The sequence below is a fragment of the Heptranchias perlo genome, chromosome X (assembly GCF_035084215.1).
Source record: "Heptranchias perlo isolate sHepPer1 chromosome X, sHepPer1.hap1, whole genome shotgun sequence".
Classification (NCBI taxonomy): Eukaryota; Metazoa; Chordata; class Chondrichthyes; order Hexanchiformes; family Hexanchidae; genus Heptranchias; species Heptranchias perlo.
This window is the reverse complement of record NC_090370.1, coordinates 26,275,390-26,296,963: the sequence shown is the minus strand read 5'-3', so window position 1 is coordinate 26,296,963 and position 21,574 is coordinate 26,275,390. Positions and strand designations below refer to the sequence as shown.

General features: G+C 41.6%; 1 protein-coding gene and 1 long non-coding RNA gene across 2 annotated transcripts in view; one reads left to right on the top strand and one right to left on the bottom strand.

The window, feature by feature from the left end:
- The window catches only part of LOC137306868 (uncharacterized), a 244,784-nt gene that overhangs the window by 18,114 nt on the left and 205,096 nt on the right, over nt 1-21,574 (top strand). The window lies entirely within an intron of this gene.
- On the bottom strand, nt 237-19,865 carry LOC137307121 (uncharacterized). Its single transcript, XR_010959043.1, has 4 exons — nt 19,581-19,865; nt 19,119-19,204; nt 4,047-4,137; nt 237-504 (listed from the first exon to the last, which is right to left on the bottom strand). It is a non-coding gene; the product is annotated as an uncharacterized lncRNA (long non-coding RNA).

Here is a 21,574-nt window from a genome sequence, read left to right as displayed (position 1 = left end):
TATAGCCTATACTGAGGAAGAATGCAACAAAATACAAGAAGACTTTAATAAGCTTGCTGAAAGGCGGTCAAAATGGCCATTGAATTTCCATATAAAAAATGTGAGGTGGTGCATTTTGCGAGGAGAAATAAGGAGGCCACATACTGCTCCGAAAATAAGAGTATAAATGGGGTGGAAGTGCAAAGGGATTTCGGGGTAGAGATTGATAAATCATTAAAAAGAGCAACTCAGGATGATAAGGCCATAAAAAGCAAACACAGAGGTTTATTTCCAGAGGAATAAAATTGTCAAGCAGATAAGTTGTGTTGAACTGTAATTTAAACTGTCAAACCTTTGGCCAAACTGTTAAACTTTCCTTTTCTGAAATCCGTGCTGACTATTCTTTGTTGTATTTTCGGTTTCTGTATGTTTTTCTGTTGCTTCATTGAGTAAAGGATTCCATGATCAATCCTACCACCGACCTTTAGTTAACTGGTCTTATGTTCCCTGGAATTGTTCTACATCCTGTTTTGAAATATAAGAATCACATTAGCTGTCATCCAGTCCTCTGGCAGTATTCCTTTTTTGAAGATTTTTTCCGATGCATGTAACAGTGCCTCTGCTATCTCTTCCCTTGCTTCATTTAATATGCACAGATGCAATCTATCTGGACCAGGAGTTTAACCACACTTTCGAACATAAATACCTTGATATCTTTATTGACCTCTTCCTCCAATACATTCACCCTGTTAATCTCCCGGGTAAATACTGAGGCAAAGTAACAATTCAACATTTCTGCCATTTCGCTGACGTTACCAGTGAGTTTATCTTGTGCATCACTTGGTGGCACTCAAGATGTTCTGATTTTCCTTTTGATATTTTTGTGTCAGTGGAATAATTTACTATTTCTTTTTATATTCCTTGATAATTTGATTTCCTGGTTCCTGTTTGCTTCCCTAATTGTTTTAGTGACTTCTTCCGAACCTCTTCCTATTCGCTTTTGCCATCCTCTTATTTAATATCTATGAATGAGAAATTCCACCAGCTTGTTGTGTCTGTTCAGGGGCTGATGTTTGGGAACTATTTATTGTCTATGATTAAAGTGCCAGAAACCCAAAGCGTGCAATTCAGTCCGAAACTCAACAGAAACACTCGACTTCTCCCTCATAGTGAAATAAAGCGCTATAATGGTGAGTATAGCTGCCTTCCAAGCAGTTAATTCCAACAGGTTTGAATCCCAGCACGCTGAATTCAGAAACACCAAGACTGGAACCGAATTTGATGATGTTCAGAGGGACAGTGTTTCCAAAACACAAACGGGTTTAATTTATATAAAAAATACTTCTAAAATTCATTTATTTCCCCCATAAAGTTAAATTTAACTCTGTTCCTTTGTATTATTATTTGCCCTGATCTGTACGGTGGATACGGGACAAAATTGCTTGAATTCAGTGAAATTAATTGATTTTCGGAAGGTTTTCCCTCTGCTAATTCCCGTTCCTTATTTAAATTATGTCGGATTAACCTTTCTGACCTATTGAAGGGTCATAGTCCTGAACCGTTAACCCGAGCTTCCCTTCTCCACAGATGCTGCCGGACCTGCTGAGTCTTTCCAGCATTTTCGGTTTTAATTTTTTCTGTATTTTGTCCCTTTCACTTTTGACGGTCGCCGTTGAACCTTCCAGATTTGCGCTCAGTTTTTATTTGTGTTTCAGTTCGGTTTATTTGAATTAATATAAATCGTGTCCTGAGAAATCAGACAGAAATATTGTGCAATGGAGAGTGAAATATAATGGGGCAACTTTCGAATGAGCAAAACAAAAACTTTATTATGAATCAATTGCCTAATTTTTCACTGACAAAACATGAAAAAATACGTGAGTAGAAGTTACAGAGAGAAACTATTTCCTCACGTTGCACATTGTCCTGAATCTGTAACAAAGACAGATAATATGAATTTGTTCCACTCTGTTACAGTTCTCACTTATGGCCAGTAGATGTCAGATTGTATGTGAGTGTGAGAGTAATTCTCTGTCTGTCAGTTTCTGGTACTGTGTGTGAGCGTGATATTCATTCTGTATCCGTCAGTCTCCAGTTCAGTCTGTGAGTGTGGGATTCATTCTGTATCTGTCAATCTCTGGGAATGTGTGTGAGTGTGGGATTCATTCTGCATCTGTCAGTCTCTGGTATTTTGTCTCGGTGTGGGATCCATTCTGTAACTCAGTCTCTGGGCAAAGTGCAAGTCTGGATTCGTTCTGTATTCTTATTTCAGGCTACAGTATGGTGCTTGAAACTGTATCTTTAATTCACTAATGTATGCAAATCTTTTGTGTAGCATTAATTTGTAAATATGGATAAAATTTTGGATTTTGTTTTAATCAAACAACGTGTGTGAGTTTTGTTGTCGTATTATATCTTAATCTCTATGAAGATAATTTTCACTTCAATCTTTTACTGCGAAATTATTGGACTGGTATTTATGGTGTAGCTCAGTCAGCACTAATGGAATTGATATTGTATCTTTCAGTCTGACACGGTATGAGATATTTGGACTGGTATGTAAGGTGTAGCTCAGTCTGTGCGAATGGAATTGACACTCTTTCTTTCAGTCTGACACTGTCTGAGATTTTTGGACTGGTGTGTAATGTGTGGTTCAGTCTGTACGAATGGAATTGACATTCCAACTTTCAGTCAGACACTAAGATATTTTTGGACTCGTTTGTAATGTGTAGCTTAGTCTACATTAATAGGATTCATACTGTATGTTTCAGTGTGATAATGTATCAGATTTTTGGACAATATATAATGTGTAGCTCAGTCTGCACTAATGGAATTCATACTGTACCTTTCAGTCTGATACTGTGTAATATATTTAGACTGGTTTGTAAGGTGTAGTTGAGTCTACACTAATGGAATTGATTCTGTATCTTTCTATTTGTCACTGAATGTGACTTTTGGACTGGTATCTAATGTATACCTCAGTCTGCACTAATGGGATTGATACTGTATCTTCCAGTCTGATACAGTGTGAGATTTCTATACTGGTATGTAACATATCGGTCAGTCTGTACTAATCACATCGATACTATATCTTTCAGAATGATACTGGAACCGATTTTTGGACAGGTATCTCATGTGAACCTCTGTCTGCAGTGAAGGAATTGATACTGTGCCTTTTAGTTTGACACAATGTGATGTTGGGACAGGTAAATAATGTGTACCTCAGTCTGCACTAATGGGATTGATACTGTATCTTCCAGTACGATACTTTATGCGAATTTTGGACTGGTCTATAATGTGTAGCTCAATCTGCACTAATGGAATTGATACTGTATCTGTCAATCTGGCACTGTGATTTTTGGACTGGTATGTGATGTGTTGCTCAGTCTGCACTAATGGAATTGATACTGTATCTTTCAACCTGACACTGAGATTTTTGGACTGGTATGTGATGTGTTGCTCAGTCTGCACTAATGGGGTTGATACTGTGTCTTTCAGTTTTATACTGTATGAGACTTTTGGACTGGTATCTAATGTGTACCTCAGTCTGCAGTAAAGGAATTGAAACTCTACATTTCATTCTGACACTATGAGTTTTTTGGACATTTCTGTGAGTCAAATATGGGTAACATCTGAATTGGTATCAAATTTGTATCTCCGTGCACAATAGTGGCATGAATATTGCATCTTTAAACTCATAATGTGTGAGAGTTGTGGGCTGGTATTTAATTTGAATCTTGGAGTACACTGTTGTGATTCATTCTGTACCTATCAATCAGTACCATGTGTCAGTTCTATCTGGTATTTAATTTGTAGCTGAGGCTGAACTAATGTGAGATTGACACAGTGCCTTTCAATCTGATACTGGGTGTGATTTTGGACTGGGAATTATTGATCTGCCGGTCAGCGGTACTGAGTCGTTGTGAAATGGAAATTACGTCTGTCTCTCCTGCTCTGTTTCACTGTTGGATTGGGGTCAGTGTGGGACTGACTATTTCCGCTGTCTGAGACTGTGGGACTGATGACCTGTCTGTGTCTCTGTGCTCTGTGAGTGATAATGTACTTACTGTGTGTGAGAAGGAGCTGGCTGCACTGACTGCTCCTTGTGCCTCGGGTGGAGTAAACATCACACTGATTCTGGGCCCTTCAAGGATTTGACTGTCGGAAGAAAAAGTATCTCTTGTAACTCAAGAACAGGTGAAGTAGAAAATACAAAAGTGATCAATTGAATCTCTCTGTTAATAATCATTGTAATAACCACAAATGAAAACCAGTGATACAAACAGTGTCAGTGTCTGACTCCACTGCAGTCCTGCAGCTCTCAGCTTCTGCACACCAGGTGTGTTGGGCTGTTTTACAACAATTTAGTGACATACAGACACAACCCAACCCCTGCACTGATCCATGAATGGGACTACCCGATGGGGCGGGGACCTTTGAACATATCAGATTTCTGTTTCCCACTCCCTTGGGACGAACCATTCAACTGAAACAAAACAGACGCTGTTTAAAATGTGTCCTTCAACCTTCTCACCTGATGTCTGCCATAGATGCTCTTTGTATAACTCCCCATATCCTCACTATCCGGCTCTGTTTACTGTTCAATAACAAACACTAAAGGTTAATGGGCAGGTTTAAAAAATCTGATTTAATAGCTGCCACCAATCACAAACACGCTCACACTGCACATTGTCCGGTTTCAGCAATTTGTTCCGAACTGTTGCAGTTCTGCTTCCGGCCAGTAGATGTCCCCAAACCCCGGGACAGTGAAGTTTGCAGATGAGAGAGGGACAGAACAGAAACTAATTCTTCACATTATATTGCACGAGTGGGATTTAGAAAAACTGGGAATGGAGTCGAGCTGCAAGCACATTTTGTTGGAAAAAACATTAGTTGTAATGCTGTGTTAAATTCTTGTAAATGATTTAGGAGGTATAGTTAAACAGAGGAAGTCTGCGGCAAAATAAACTTGCTGAACGGCTGTGTAATTGGCCATTGAATTGCAATATCGAAAGGGTTGCGGTGCTGCATTTCGCAAGAGGGAATAAGGAGGCCACATACTGCTTGGAAATTAAGAGCCTAAATGGGGTAGAGGAACAATGTAAACCGTGTCCTGAGAAATCAGAGAGAAATACTGCGCAATGTACAGTGAAATATAATGTGGCAAATTCACAACTATTGAATGAGTGAAATAAAAACGTTATTATGAATAAATTGTCTTCATTTTTCAGGATCAAAAAGTGCAAAAATACGAGAGTAAAAGTTACAGACAGAAACTTTCCTCACATTGCACATTGTCCTGCTTCTCCAACCACGACAGATAATGTGAATTTGTTCCGCTCTTTTACAGTTCTCGCTTACGTCCAGTAGAGGCCAGTCTCTGGTACTGGATGTGAGAGTGGGGTTTATTGTGTATCTGTCAGTCTCTGGTACTGTGCGTGAGTTTGGGATTCTTTCTGTATCTGTCAGTCTCTGGGACTGAGTGTGAGCATGGGGTATATTCTGCATCTGTCAGTCTTAGCTACTATATATAAGTGATGGATTCGTTCTGCATCTGTCAGTCTCTGGTGCTTTATGTGAGTGTGGGCATAATTCTATGTCTGTCAGTCTCTGGTACTGTCTGTGTGTGTGGGGGATACATTCTGTATCTGCCATTCTCTGCTACTTTATCTCAGTGAGGGATTCATTCTGTAATTCAGTCTCTGAGACAATGTGCAATTCTAGATTCATTCTCGATTCTTATTTCAGTTTAGAATATCGTATTTGAAACTATATCTTCACAACTTCAAAGTATATACAGTTCTTTGTCGAGTATTTAATTTGTTAATATGGATACACTTTTCGATTTTCTTTAATCAAACAATGTGTGTGAGTTTTGGAGTAGTATTACATTTAATCTCTGAACTCTATTGTGAATGATAATGTACCTTTCAATCTGTTCACGTTGAAATTATGGACTGCATGAGATTTTTGGACTGGTGAGTAACATATTATTCATTCTGTGCTAATAGAATTGATATTGTATCTTTGAGTCTGATAGGCCAATGAGATTCTTGGACTGTTGTGTAATGTGTGGCTCAGTCTGCACTGATGGAATTGGCAATCTATCTTTCAGTCCAATATTGTATGAGATTGTTGGACTGTTATATAATGTTTAACTCAGACGGTGCTACTAGAATTTAGAGTATATCTTTCAGTCTGATCATTTATTTGATGTTTGGACTCGTGTGTAATATATAGCTCAGTCTGTACCAATGGTATTGACACTGTTTATTTCAGCATACCACGAGTATTTACCAATACATTGAATATGTAGCCAGGTGCACCAATTGAATTGATACTGTATCTTTCAATCTGACCCAATGAGTTTTTGGGACTGGTATGGAATGTGAAGCTCAGTTTGAAGTTATGTGACTGTGAGATTCATTCTGTATCTTTCAGTCTCTGGTACTGTTTGTGAGTGAGAGATTTATTCTGTTCCTGGTACTGTATGTGAGTGTGGGATTCATTCTGTATCTGTCAGTCTCTGATACTGTGTGTGAGTGTGGGATTCATTCTGTATCTGTCAGTCTCTGATACTGTGTGTGAGTGTGGGATTCATTCTGTATCTGTCAGTCCCTGGTACTGTGCGTGAGAGTGGGATTCATTCTGTATCTGTCAGTCTCTGATACTGTGTGTGAGTGTGGGATTCATTCTGTATCTGTCAGTCCCTGGTACTGTGCGTGAGTGTGGGATTCATTCTGTATCTGTCAGTCTCTGGTACTGTGCGTGAGTGTGGGATTAATTCTGTATCTGTCAATCGCTGATAATGTATTTGAGTGTGGGATTCATTCTCTATCTATCAGTCTCTGAGACTCTGTGTGAGTGTGGTATTCATTCTGTATCTGTCAGTCTCTGGTACTGTGTGTGAGAGTGGGATTCATTCTGTATCTGTCAGTCTCTGATACTGTATGTGAGTGTAGGATTCAATCTGTATCTGTCAGTCTCTGATAGTGTGTGTGAGGGTGGGATTCATTCTGTGTCTGTCAGTCTCTGATACTGTGTGTGAGTGTGGGATTCATTCTGTATCTGTCAGTCTCTGATACTGTGTGTTAGTGTAGGATTCAATCTGTATCTGTCAGTCTCTGATACTGTGTGTGAGTATGGGATTCATTCTGTATCTGTCAGTCTCTGATACTGTGTGTGAGGGTGGGATTCATTCTGTGTCTGTCAGTCTCTGTTACTGTGTGTGAGTGTGGGATTCATTCTGTATCTGTCAGTCTCTGATACTGTGTGTGAGTGTGGGATTCATTCAGTATCTGTCAGTCTCTGATATTGTTTGTGAGTTTTGGATTCATTCTGTATCTGTCAGTCTCTGATACTGTGTGTGAGTGTGGGATTCATTCTGTATCTGTCAGTCTCTGGTACTGTGCGTGAGTGTGGGATTCATTCTGTATCTGTCAGTCTCTGGTGCTGTGTGTGAGTGTGGGATTCATTCCATATCTGTCAGTCTCTGGTACTGACTGTGAGCATGGGGTATATTCTGCATTTGTCAGTCTCAGAGGTACGATATATAAGCAATGGATTCATTCTGTATCTGTCAGTCTCAGATACTGTGTGTGAGTGTCGGATTCATTCTGTGTCTGCCATTCTCTGCTACTTTATCTCAGTGTGGGATTCATGCTGTAATTCAGTCTCTGAGACAATATGCAAGTCTGAATTCATTCCATATTCTCATTTCAGTTTGCAGTATCTTATTTGAAACTGTATCTTTAATACTATAAAATATATACTGTTCTTTTTCGAGTATTTAATTTGTAAATAGGGATTACTTTTCGATTTTCTTTAATCAAACTATGTGTGTGAGTTTTGGAGTCGTATTACATCTTAATCTCTGAACTCTATTGTGAACGATAATGTACCTTTCAAAATGTTCACAGTGAAATGACTGGACTGGTCTGTAATGTGTCGTTCAGTCTGCAATAATTGGATTAATTCTCTATCTGAGTCTGACACTGTGTGAGATGTTTGGACTGGTATGTGATATGTAGCTTATCCTGCACTAAAGGAATTGATACTGTATCTATCAGTCTGATACTGCAATAGATTTTTGGACTGGAATGTGATGTGCAGCTCAGTCTTCAATAATGGAAGTGATACTGAATCTTTCATTCTGATACTGTATGAGATTTTTGGATTGGTGAGCAACATACAGCTCAGTCTGTGTTAATGGATTTGATTTTGTATCTTTGAGTCTGATACGGTATGAGATTGTTGGACTGCTGTATAATGTGTGGCTCAGTCTGCTCTCTTGGAATCGATTCTGTATCTTTCAGTCTAATATTTTATGGGATTTTCAGTCTGGTGTGTAATATACAGCTGAGGGTGAGCTAATAGAATTGAAGTTGTATCTTCCAGTCTGAACATTTATGAGGTATTTGGGTGAGTATGTAATGTATAGCTCAGTCTGTACCAATGGGATTGAGACTGTTTATTTCAGTATAATACTCCATGAGTATTTACCAATATAACTAATATGCAGATCAGTCTGCGCTAATGGAAATTATAATGTATCTTTCAATCTGACTCTGAGATTTTTGGACTGGTACCGAATGTGTAACGAAGCCTGCATTGATGGAATTGAGATGGTAACTTTCAATCAGCAACTGTGAGATTTTTGCTCTGGTATGTAATTTGTAACTCAGCCTGCACGAATGTTGGTGGCTATGAGATTCACTTTGTATCTCTCAGTCTCTGGTACTGCGTGTGAGTGTGGGATTCATGCTGCATCTGTCACTCCCTGGTACTCTATTTGACTGTGGGATTCATTCTGTTTATACATTCTCTCGTACTGTGTGTGGGTGTTGAATTATTTCCACATATGCAGTTTCTCATACTCCATGTTTGGATGGGATTCATTCTGTATCTGTCATTCTCTGATACTGTGCATGAATGTGGGATTCATTCTGTATCTGTCAGACTCTGATACTGTATGTGAGTGTGGGATTCATTCTGTATCTGTCAGTCTGTGATAATGTGTGTGAGTGTGGGATTCATTCTGTATCTCTCAGTCTCTGACACTGTGTGTGAGTGTGGGATTCATTCTGTATCTGTCAGTCTCTGATACTGTGTGTGAGAGTGGGATTCATTCTGTATCTGTCAGTCTCTGATACTGTGTGTGAGTGTGGGATTCATTCTCTATCTGTCAGTGTCTGGTACTCTGTGTGAGTGTGGGATTCATTCTGCATCTGTCAGTCTCTGGTACTGTATGTGACTGTGGGAATCATTCTGTTACTGTCAGTGTCTGGTACTGTGTGTGAGTGTGGGATTCATTCTGTATCTGTCAGCCTCTGGTACAATATGTGAGTTTGGGATTCATTCTGTATCTGTCAGTCTCTGGTGCTTTGTGTGAGTGTGGGATTCATTCTATATCTGTCAGTCTCTGATACTGTGTGTGAGTGTGGGATTCATTCTGCATCTGTCAGTCTCTGGTACTGTGTGTGAGTGTGGGATTCATTCTATATCTGTCAGTCTCTGATACTGTGTGTGAGTGTGGGATTCATTCGATATCTGTCAGTCTCTGATACTGTGTGTGAGTGTGGGATTCATTCTGTATCTGTCAGTCTTTGATACTGTGTGTGAGTGTGGGATTCATTCTGTATCTGTCAGTCTCTGGTACTGTGTGTGAGTGTGGGATTCATTCTGTATCATTCAGTCTCTGGTGCTTTGTGGAAGTGTGCATTTCATTCTGTATCTGTCAGTCTCTGGTACTGTGTGTGAGTGTGGGATTCATTCTGTATCTGTCAGTCTCTGATACTGTGTGTGAGTGTGGGATTCATTCTGTATCTGTCAGTCTCTGATACTGTATGTGAGTGTGGGATTCATTCTGTATCTCTCAGTCTCTGACACTGTGTGTGAGTGTGGAATTCATTCTGTATCTGTCAGTCTGTGATAATGTATGTGAGTGTGGGATTCATTCTGTATCTCTCAGTCTCTGATACTGTGTGTGAGTGTGGGATTCATTCTGTGTCTGTCAGTCTCTGGTACTGTGTGTGAGTGTGGGATTCATTCTGTATCTGTCAGTCTCTGATACTGTATGTGAGTGCAGGATTCAATCTGTATCTGTCGGTCTCTGGTACTGTGTGTGATTGTGGGATTCATTCTGTATCTATCAGTCTCTGATACTGTATGTGAGTTTAGGATTCAATCTGTATCTGTCAGTCTCTGGTACTGTGTGTGAGTGTGGGATTCATTCTGTATCATTCAGTCTCTGGTGCTTTGTGTGAGTGTGCATTTCATTCTGTATCTGTCAGTCTCTGACACTATGTGTGAGTGTGGGATTCATTCTGTATCTGTCAGTCTCTGGTACTGTGTGTGAGTTTAGGATTCGTTCTGTATCTGTCAGCCTCTGGTACTGTGTGTGAGTGTGGGATTCATTCTATATCTGTCAGTCTCAGATACTGTGTCTGAGTGTGGGATTCATTCTGCATCTGTCAGTCTCTGATACTGTCTGTGAGAGTGGGATTCATTCTGTATCTGTCAGTCTTTGATACTGTGTGTGAGTGTGGGATTCATTCTGTATCTGTCAGTCTCTGATACTGTGTGTGAGTGTGGGATTCATTCTATATCTGTCAGTCTCAGATACTGTGTCTGAGTGTGGGATTCATTCTGTATCTGTCAGTCTCTGATACTGTCTGTGAGAGTGGGATTCATTCTGTATCTGTCAGTCTTTGATACTGTGTGTGAGTGTGGGATTCATTCTGTATCTGTCAGTCTCTGGTACTGTGTGTGAGTGTGGGATTCATTCTGTATCATTCAGTCTCTGGTGCTTTGTGTGAGTGTGCATTTCATTCTGGATCAGTCAGTCTCTGGTACTGTGTGTGAGTGTGGGATTCATTCTGTATCTGTCAGTCGCTGGTACTGTGTGTGAGTGTGGGATTCATTCTGTATCTGTCAGTCTCTGGTACTGTGTGTGAGTGTGGGATTCATTCTGCATCTGACAGTCTCTGGTGCATTGTGTGAGTGTGGGATTCATTCTGTATCTGTCTGTCTCTGGTGCTGTGTTTGAGTGTGGGATTCATTCTCTATCTGTCAGTCTCTGATGCTGTGTGTGAGAGTGGGATTCATTCTGTATCTGTCAGTCTCTGATACTTTGTGTGAGAGTGGGATTCCTTCTGTATCTGTCAGTCTCTGGTACAATATGTGAATTTGTGATTCATTCTGTATCTGTCAGTCTCTGGTACTGTGTGTGAGTGTGGGATTCATTCTGTGTCTGTCAGTCGCTGGTACTGTGTGTGAGTGTTGGTTTCATTCTGTATCTGTCAGTCTGTGGTACAATATGTGTGTTTGGGATTCATTCTGTATCTGTCAGTCTCTGGGACTGTGTGTGAGTGTGGGATTCGTTCTGTATCTTTCAGTCTCTGGTACTGTGTGTGAGTGTGGGATTCATTCTGTATCTGTCAGTCTCTGATACTGGATGTGAGTGCAGGATTCAATCTGTATCTGTCGGTCTCTGGTACTGTGTGTGATTGTGGGATTCATTCTGTATCTGTCAGTCTCTGATACTGTATGTGAGTTTAGGATTCAATCTGTATCTGTCAGTCTCTGGTACTGTGTGTGAGTGTGGGATTCATTCTGTATCATTCAGTCTCTGGTGCTTTGTGTGAGGGTGCATTTCATTCTGTATCTGTCAGTCTCTGACACTATGTGTGAGTGTGGGATTCATTCTGTATCTGTCAGTCTCTGGTTCTGTGTGTGAGTTTGGGATTCATTCTGTATCTGTCAGTCTTTGATACTGTGTGTGAGTGTGGGATTCATTCTGTATCTGTCAGTCTCTGGTACCATGTGTGAGTGTGGGATTCATTCCATATCTGTCAGTCTCTGGTAATGTGTGTGAGTGTGGGATTCATTCTATATCTGTCAGTCTCTGGTAATGTGTGTGAGTGTGGGATTCATTCTGTGTCTGTCAGTCTCTGGTACCATGTGTGAGTGTGGGATTCATTCTATATCTGTCAGTCTCTGGTAATGTGTGTGAGTGTGCGATTCATTCTGTGTCTGTCAGTCTCTGGTACTGTGTGTGAGTGTGGGATTCATTCTGTATCTGTCAGTCTCTGGTACTGTGTGTGAGTGTGGGATTCATTCTATATCTGTCAGTCTCTGGTAATGTGTGTGAGTGTGGGATTCATTCTGTGTCTGTCAGTCTCTGGTACCATGTGTGAGTGTGGGATTCATTCTGTATCTGTCAGCCTCTGGTACCATGTGTGAGTGTGGGATTCATTCTTTATCTGTCAGTCTCTGGTAATGTGTGTGAGTGTGGGATTCATTCTGTGTCTGTCAGTCTCTGGTACTGTGTGTGAGTGTGGGATTCATTCTGTATCTGTCAGTCTCTGATACTGTATGTGAGTGCAGGATTCAATCTGTATCTGTCGGTCTCTGGTACTGTGTGTGATTGTGGGATTCATTCTGTAACTATCAGTCTCTGATACTGTATGTGAGTTTAGGATTCAATCTGTATCTGTCAGTCTCTGGTACTGTGTGTGAGTGTGGGATTCATTCTGTATCATTCAGTCTCTGGTGCTTTGTGTGAGTGTGCATTTCATTCTGTATCTGTCAGTCTCTGACACGATGTGTGAGTGTGGGATTCGTTCTGTATCTGTCAGTCTTTGATACTGTGTGTGAGTGTGGGATTCATTCTGTATCTGTCAGTCTCTGGTACTGTGTGTGAGTTTAGGATTCGTTCTGTGTCTGTCAGTCTCTGGTACTGTGTGTGAGTGTGGGATTCATTCTGTATCTGTCAGTCTTTGATACTGTGTGTGAGTGTGGGATTCATTCTCTATCTGTCAGTCTCTGATACTGTCTGTGAGAGTGGGATTCATTCTGTATCTGTCAGTCTTTGATACTGTGTGTGAGTGTGGGATTCATTCTGTATCTGTCAGTCTCTGGTACTGTGTGTGAGTGTGGGATTCATTCTGTATCATTCAGTCTCTGGTGCTTTGCGTGAGTGTGCATTTCATTCTGGATCTGTCAGTCTCTGGTACTGTGTGTGAGTGTGGGATTCATTCTGTATCTGTCAGTCGCTGGTACTGTGTGTGAGTGTGGGATTCATTCTGTATCTGTCAGTCTCTGGTACTGTGTGTGAGTGTGGGATTCATTCTGCATCTGACAGTCTCTGGTGCATTGTGTGAGTGTGGGATTCATTCTGTATCTGTCAGTCTCTGATAATGTATGTGAGTGTGGGATTCATTCTGTATCTGTCAGTCACTGATACTGTCTGTGAGTGTGGGATTCATTCTGTATCTGTCTGTCTCTGGTGCTGTGTTTGAGTGTGGGATTCATTCTCTATCTGTCAGTCTCTGATACTGTGTGTGATTGTGGGATTCATTCTGTATCTGTCAGTCTCTGATGCTGTGTGTGAGAGTGGGATTCATTCTGAATCTGTCAGTCTCTGATACTGTGTGTGAGAGTGGGATTCATTCTGTATCTGTCAGTCTCTGGTACAATATGTGAGTTTGTGATTCATTCTGTATCTGTCAGTCTCTGGTACTGTGTGTGAGTGTGGGATTCATTCTATGTCTGTCAGTCGCTGGTACTGTGTGTGAGTGTTGGTTTCATTCTGTATCTGTCAGTCTCTGGTACAATATGTGTGTTTGGGATTCATTCTGTATCTGTCAGTCTCTGGTACTGTGTGTGAGTGTGGGATTCGTTCTGTATCTTTCAGTCTCTGGTCCTGTGTGTGAGTGTGGGATTCATTCTGTATCTGTCAGTCTCTGATACTGTATGTGAGTGCAGGATTCAATCTGTATCTGTCGGTCTCTGGTATTGTGTGTGATTGTGGGATTCATTCTGTATCTGTCAGCCTCTGGTAGAATATGTGTGTTTGGGATTCATTCTGCATCTGTCAGTCTCTGATACTGTCTGTGAGTGTAGGATTCGTTCTGTATCTGTCAGCCTCTGGGATAATATGTGAGTTCGGGATTCATTCTGTATCCATCAGTCTCTGGTACTTTGTGTGAGTGTGGGATTCATTCTGTATCTGTCAGTCTCTGGTAATGTGTGTGAGTGTGGGATTCATTCTGTATCTGTCAGCCTCTGGTACTGTGTGTGAGTGTGGGATTCATTCTGTATCTGTCAGTCTCTGATACTGTATGTGAGTGTGGGATTCATTCTGTATCTGTCAGTCTCTGGTACTATGTGTGAGTGTGGGATTTATTCTGTATCTGTCAGTCTCTGGTAATGTGTGTGAGTGTGGGATTCATTCTGTATCTGTCAGTCTCTGGTGCAGTGTGTGAGTGTGGGATTCATTCTGTATCTGTCAGTCTCTGATACTGTATGTGAGTGTAGGATTCAATCTGTATCTGTCGGTCTCTGGTACTGTGTGTGATTGTGGGATTCATTCTGTATCTGTCAGTCTCTGATACTGTATGTGAGTGTAGGATTCAATCTGTATCTGTCGGTCTCTGGTACTGTGTGTGAGTGTGGGATTCATTCTGTATTTGTCAGTCTCTGATACTGTGTGTGATTGTGGGATTCATTCTGTATCTGTCAGTCTCTGAGACTCGATGTGAGTGTGGGATTCATTCTATATCTGTCAGTCTCTGGTAATGTGTGTGAGTGTGGGATTCATTCTGTATCTGTCAGTCTCTGGTACAATGTGTGAGTGTGGGATTCATTGTGTATCTGTCAGTCTCTAATACTGTGTGTGAGTGTGGGATTCATTCTGTATCTGTCAGCCTCTGGTACAATGTGTGAGTGTGGGATTCATTCTTTATCTGTCAGTCTCTGGTAATGTGTGTGAGTGTGTGATTCATTCTGTATCTGTCAGTCTCTGATACTGTATGTGAGTGTGGGATTCATTCTGTATCTGTCAGTCTCTGGTACTATGTGTGAGTGTGGGATTCATTCTGTATCTGTCAGTCTCTGATACTGTATGTGAGTGTGGGATTCATTCTGTATCTGTCAGTCTCTGATACTGCATGTGAGTGTGGGATTCATTCTGTATCTGTCAGTCTCTGGTACTGCATGTGAGTGTGGGATTCATTCTGTATTTGTCAGTCTCTGATACTGTGTGTGATTGTGGGATTCATTCTTAATATGTCAGGCTCTGATACTGTATGTGAGTGTGGGATTCATTCTGTATCTGTCAGTGTCTGAGACTCGATGTGAGTGTGGGATTCAGTCTGTATCTGTCAGTCTCTGATACTGTGTGTGAGTGTGGGATTCAGTCTGTATCTGTCAGTCTCTGATACTGTGTGTGAGTGTGGGATTCATTCTGTATCTGTCAGTCTCTGATACTGTGTGTGAGTGTGGGATTCATTCTGTATCTGTCAGTCTCTGATAGTGTATGTAAGTGTGGGATTCATTCTGTATCTGTCAGTCTCTGATACTGTGTGTGAGTGTGGGATTCATTCTGTATCTGTCAGCCTCTGGGACAATATGTGAGTTCGGGATTCATTCTGTATCCATCAGTCTCTGGTACTTTGTGTGAGTGTGGGATTCATTCTGTATCTGTCAGCCTCTGGTCCTGTGTGTGAGTGTGGGATTCATTCTGTATCTGTCAGTCTCTGATACTGTATGTGAGTGTGGGATTCATTCTGTATCTGTCAGTCACTGGTACTATGTGTGAGTGTGGGATTCATTCTGTATCTGTCAGTCTCTGGTAATGTGTGTGAGTGTGGGATTCATTCTGTATCTTTCAGTCTCTGGTGCTGTGTGTGAGTGTGGGATTCATTCTGTATCTGTCAGTCTCTGATACTGTACGTGAGTGTAGGATTCAATCTGTATCTGTCGGTCTCTGGTACTGTGTGTGATTGTGGGATTCATTCTGTATCTGTCAGTCTCTGATACTGTATGTGAGTGTAGGATTCAATCTGTATCTGTCGGTCTCTGGTACTGTGTGTGAGTGTGGGATTCATTCTGTATCTGTCAGTCTCTGATACTGTATGTGAGTGTGGGATTCATTCTGTGTCTGTCAGTCTCTGATACTGTGTGTGAGAGTGGGATTCATTCTGTGTCTGTCAGTCTCTGATAATGTATGTGAGTGTGAGATTCATTCTGTATCTGTCAGTCTCTGGTACTGTGTGTGAGTGTGAGATTCATTCTGTATCTGTCAGACCCTGGTACTGTGCGTGAATGAGATTCATTCTGTTCCTGGTACTGTGTGTGCGTGTCGGATTCATTCCATATCTGTCAGTCTCTGGTACTGACTGTGAGCATGGGGTATATTCTGCATTTGTCAGTCTCAGAGGTACGATATATAAGCAATGGATTTATTCTGTATCTGTCAGTCTCTGGTGCTGTCTGTGAGTGTGGGATTCATTCTGTGTCTGCCATTCTCTGCTTCTTTATCTCAGTGTGGGATTCATGCTGTAATTCAGTCTCTGAGACAATGTGCAAGTCTGAATTCATTCCATATTCTTATTTCAGTTTGCAGTATCTTATTTGAAACTGTATCTTTAATACTTTAAAATATATACTGTTTTTTTCGAGTATTTAATTTGTAAACAGGGTTTACTTTTCGATTTTCTTTAATCAAACTATGTGTGTGAGTTTTGGAGTCGTATTACATCTTAATCTCTGAACTCTATTGTGAATGATAATGTACCTTTCAAAATGTTCACAGTGAAATGACTGGACTGGTCTGTAATGTGTCGTTCAGTCTGCAATAATTGGATTAATTCTCTATCTGAGTCTGACACTGTGTGAGATGTTTGGACTGGTGTGTGATATGTAGCTCAGTCTTCAATAATGGAAGTGATACTGAATCTTTCATTCTGATTCTGTATGAGATTTTTGGACTGCTGTATAATGTGTGGCTCAGTCTGCTCTCTTGGAATCGATTCTGTATCTTTCAGTCTAATATTTTATGGGATTTTCAGTCTGGTGTGTAATATACAGCTGAGGGTGAGCTAATAGAATTGAAGTTGTATCTTCCAGTCTGAACATTTATGAGGTATTTGGGCGAGTATGTAATGTATAGCTCAGTCTGGACCAATGGGATTGAGACTGTTTATTTCATTATAATTCTCGATGTGTATTTACCAATGTAACTAATATGCAGATCAGTCTGCGCTAATGGAAATGATAATGTATCTTTCAATCTGAATCTGTGAGATTTTTGGACTGGTACCGAATGTGTAACTAAGCCTGCATTGATGGAATTGAGATGGTAACTTTCAATCAGCAACTGTGAGATTTTTGCTCTGGTATGCAATTTGTAACTCAGCCTGCACTAATGCAGGTGGCTATGAGATTCACTTTGTATCTCTCAGTCTCTGGTACTGCGTGCGAGTGTGGGATTCATGCTGCATCTGTCACTCCCTGGTACTCTATTTGACTGTGGGATTCATTTTGTTTATACATTCTCTCGTACTGTGTGTGGGTGTTGAATTATTTCCAGATATGCAGTTTCTCCTACTCCATGTTTGGATGGGATTCATTCTGTATCTGTCAGTGTCTGGTACTGTATGTGAGTGTGGGATTCATTCTGCATCTGTCAGTCTCTGGTCCTGTGTGTGAGTGTGGGATTCATTCTGTATCTGTCAGTGTCTGGTACTGTGTGTGAGTGTGGGATTCATTCTGTATCTGTCAGTCTCTGGAACTATGTATGAGTGTGGGATTTATTCTATATCTGTCAGTCTCTGATACTGTTTGTGAGTGTGGGATTCATTCTGTATCTGTGAGCCTCTGGTACAATATGTGAGTTTGGGATTCATTCTATATCTGTCAGTCTCTGATACTGTTTGTGTGTGTCGGATTCATTCTATATCTGTCAGTCTCTGATACTGTGTGTGACTGTCGGATTCATTTTGTATCTTTCAGTCTCTGATACTGTGGGTGAGTGTGGGATTCATTCTGTATCTGTCAGTCTCTGGTACTGTGTGTGAGTTTGGGATTCATTTAGTATCTGTCAGTCTCTGATCCTGTCTGTGAGTGTAGGATTCATTCTGTATCTGTCAGTCTCTGATACTGTGTGTGAGAGTGGGATTCATTCTGTGTCTGTCAGTCTCTGATAATGTATGTGAGTGTGGGATTCATTCTGTATCTGTCAGTCTCTGATACTATGTGTGAGTATGGGATTCATTCTGTATCTCTCAGTCTCTGATACTATGTGTGAGTGTGGGATTCATTCTGTATCTATCAGTCTCTGGTGCTGTATGTGAGTGTTGGATTCAATCTGTATCTGTCAGTCTCTGGTGCTTTGTGTGAGTGTGGGATTCATTCTGTATCTGTCAGTCTCTGGTATGGTATGTGAGTGTGGGATTCATTCTGTGTCTGTGTGTCTCCGTACTGTATCTGTGTGTGAGATTCATTCTGTAGCTGTATATAACTTTTCTCTCAGATTACATTATCGCGTTCAATATTGTCGCTTTAATACCTTAATATTGAAATAGTTTTGCTCATTATTTAATTAGTAAATATGGATAAACTTTAGGATTTGATGCTGGAGGTTTTAATCAGATAATTTGTGTGCTTTTTGTACTCCTAGTAAATCTGTATCTCTGTGACTAACATTGTGAATAATAATTTATCTTTCATACTGATATGGTGACATTTTTGAATTGGTATTTAATGTGTAGATCAGGCTGCACTAAACGAATTGATACTGCATCTTTAAATTTTATTTGATAAGATTTTTGGACTCATGTGTAATGTGTTTTTCAGTCTGTGCTAATAGAATTGATGCTGTATATTTAAATCTCACAACATGAGTATGTTATAAACTGGTATCGAATCTGTTTCTCAGGTTACACTGTCACAGCATTTCTCAATCTGATACTGTACATGAGTTTTAGACTTGCAATTTGTATCTCATGATAAGCTCTTCGGATGGATACTCACGTGTTTTGTCAGAGTTCTGGGCGAGTATTCAATTTGAATCTCGGGGTATCTGGTATTTAATCCATGGCTAATGTTGCCCTTTTGTGAAATGGACAACCTGAAAGCGTGACTTTGGACTGGGATTTTTGTATCTTCCTGTCAGCGGGACTGAGTTCGGGGGAAATGGAAACAGCGTCTGCCTCACCTGCTCTGTTTGACTGTTGGATTGAAAATGTGTCTCTGGCACCTGGGATCAGTGTGGGACTGACCACTTCTGCTGTCTGAGACTGTGGACCTGATGACCTGTCTGTATCTCTGTGCTCTGTGAGTGATAATATACCTACTGTGTGTGAGAAGGAGCTGGCTGCACTGTTCCTTTGCCTCGGGTGCAGGAAACTTCACATTCATTCCAGATCCTTCAAGGGTTTGCCTGTAGAAAGAGACATATTTATTGCAACTCAAGAACAGGTGAGGTAGAAAATACAAAAGTGATCAGTTTAATATCTCTGTTAATAATTATTTTGAACATCCACAAATGAAAACCAGTGATACAAAGAGTGTCAGTGTCTGACTCCACTGCAGTGCTGCAGCACTCAGCTTCTGTTCAGCAGGTGTGTTGGGCGATTTTAAAACAATTTAGTGACATCCAGACACAACCCAACCCCTGCACTGATCCATGAATGGGACTACCCGATTGGTCAGAGACATTTGCACAGGTCAGGTTTCTAATCCCCTCTCCCATGGGACTAACCGTTCAACTGAAAGCAAACAGCCACTGTTTAAAATGTGTCCTTCACACTTCTCACCTGGTGCCTGCAATAGATGCTCTTTGTATAACTCCCCACATCCTTACTGTCCGGCTCTGTTTCCACTGTTCACTGTCCAATAAAAATAAACAGGGTGAGACTGGAACTAAACCAGGAACATTCCCCACTGGTTTGGGGAGAGAAAGCAGCAATGATTTTAAATATCAGGATCTTCCTATTCTGTCTCCCTTCCCCTGGACACACCCTGGACACACACAGCCCGAGAATGCCCTCTCCCTTCCCCCTCTCACTCCATGTTCCGGGACCAGTTCCTGATCCACTCCGCCTCTTACAAACAGCCCCCGGACTCCCCCTGACCTTCCCCCGGACTCAATGCCGATCTCTGAGCCCATCTGCGGACACGGTCCCGAAGCGATGAGCTGCTGTAACGAGGCTGCTCTTTGCTCCCTTCCCCCGGGGGCCGTGATCTCTCCATTCCCGGCTGTTTTAAACCATCTTCTTCCGCTCACTGAGGGAATGGCGCCCACAGGCCGAGCTGGGGGAGGGCGGGGGGGGAGAGCGCGCATGCGCTCTTCTGCTCACCAGCAAGCAGCGCTGGGGGCGGGGCTGAATCACGCATGCGCAGATATCTCTTTTTTTCCCAATACAAAAATCGATGGAAACTTTCCCCAATTGGAATTTTTCAGAGTCTGAGCAAAGGAAGTGGGGGAAAGGTCAGAGGGAATGGGGTCCACAGGCAGTGCAGGAACAGGCACCAGAATGGGAAACAGATGGGATTCCACCAGTGCCGAACGCTGGAATCCAGACTGACTTTACAATCTCCAACCATTAAACTGGATGTTTCCATCCCTGCTGTTTCTCTCGGTATCTTTTGATGGTAAAGAGCCTTTCAGAGATAAAGTGGGCGGCTGTGGAATGAGCCAATGGGTTCTGTTCATTCTTGTGCTCTTTACTGATAAAACTGACGTTTGAGGAAGAAACTGGAGGGAGGATTTCTCAAACCAATCCTGCAGAAACATTGGAGGAAAGAGTGAGGCGGTGTGTTTGCTGGGACCATGTAGGATTAATATCTGACGGCAACAGTCCCAGATTAACTTAATCAGAGTGAAACGCGCGGTTAAAGAGTTTAGTACCGAACGACCATGAGCTGCAAAATCAAACATAGTGCAACAGGCAAAAGAGGATTAAATGTGACCCATTGTTTTTGTCACTCTCTGCACTGTCCCTGACTGTGGAATTAATAATGTGTCTGCATCTGGTACAAGATCAATGAGAGATGAGATTGCATCTTCTGTCTCTCCAATGGGATCTTTCTGGAAAGAACGGGACTTTGCATGTCAGTCTTCAATTGGTACCGTGGCACTGTGTCTCCGCGCTGTCTCTCAACGTGTCTGTCGCCCTCTCTCTCTCTCTCTGGTGCTGTATCTGAGGGCTGGATACGACAACAGAGCGTGATATGAACACACTGATAGGACGTGTAAGACTGACAGTCTCTCTCTCTCTAGTACGGACATGAAGGTGGGATACTGTCTGATATTAAACCGAAAGAAAGAGATGTCCGGGCCGGGCCTCACTGCAACTGGGGATGTCTTCGGCTCCAGTCCCAGTTCATGGTCATAATCTTTTCACAGATACGGGGTGAGAGTCTCTGTCAGAGCGGAACACTGGTGGAGAAACTCCGCGTCATAACTCAAACCCGAACACATGAGATTCTCCAAATGTTTGTGAGGTGTTTGTGAACAGCTGAACCCGTCTGGGAGGGGATGTGTGGGGAGATAGAACAGGGAAACAGACTGTAATGGAGGAGCCGAGTTGACTTGTTATTGAATGGACTGTATTCAGGCAGGAATCTTACTGACTTTTCATTGTAACGGGGTTTATTTGAAAGCTCCGCGTTTCTGGGAATCTTTGAATATGAAGCCCGAGTCTGTAAGGGTTTGTGCGGAGCGCTGTGTTTCGGTTCTATTATCGTTAGAAATCGGTGGTCGGAGCGAACTGGAGGTGGAGCTGGAAGATCAGAGTCTGCCATCTGT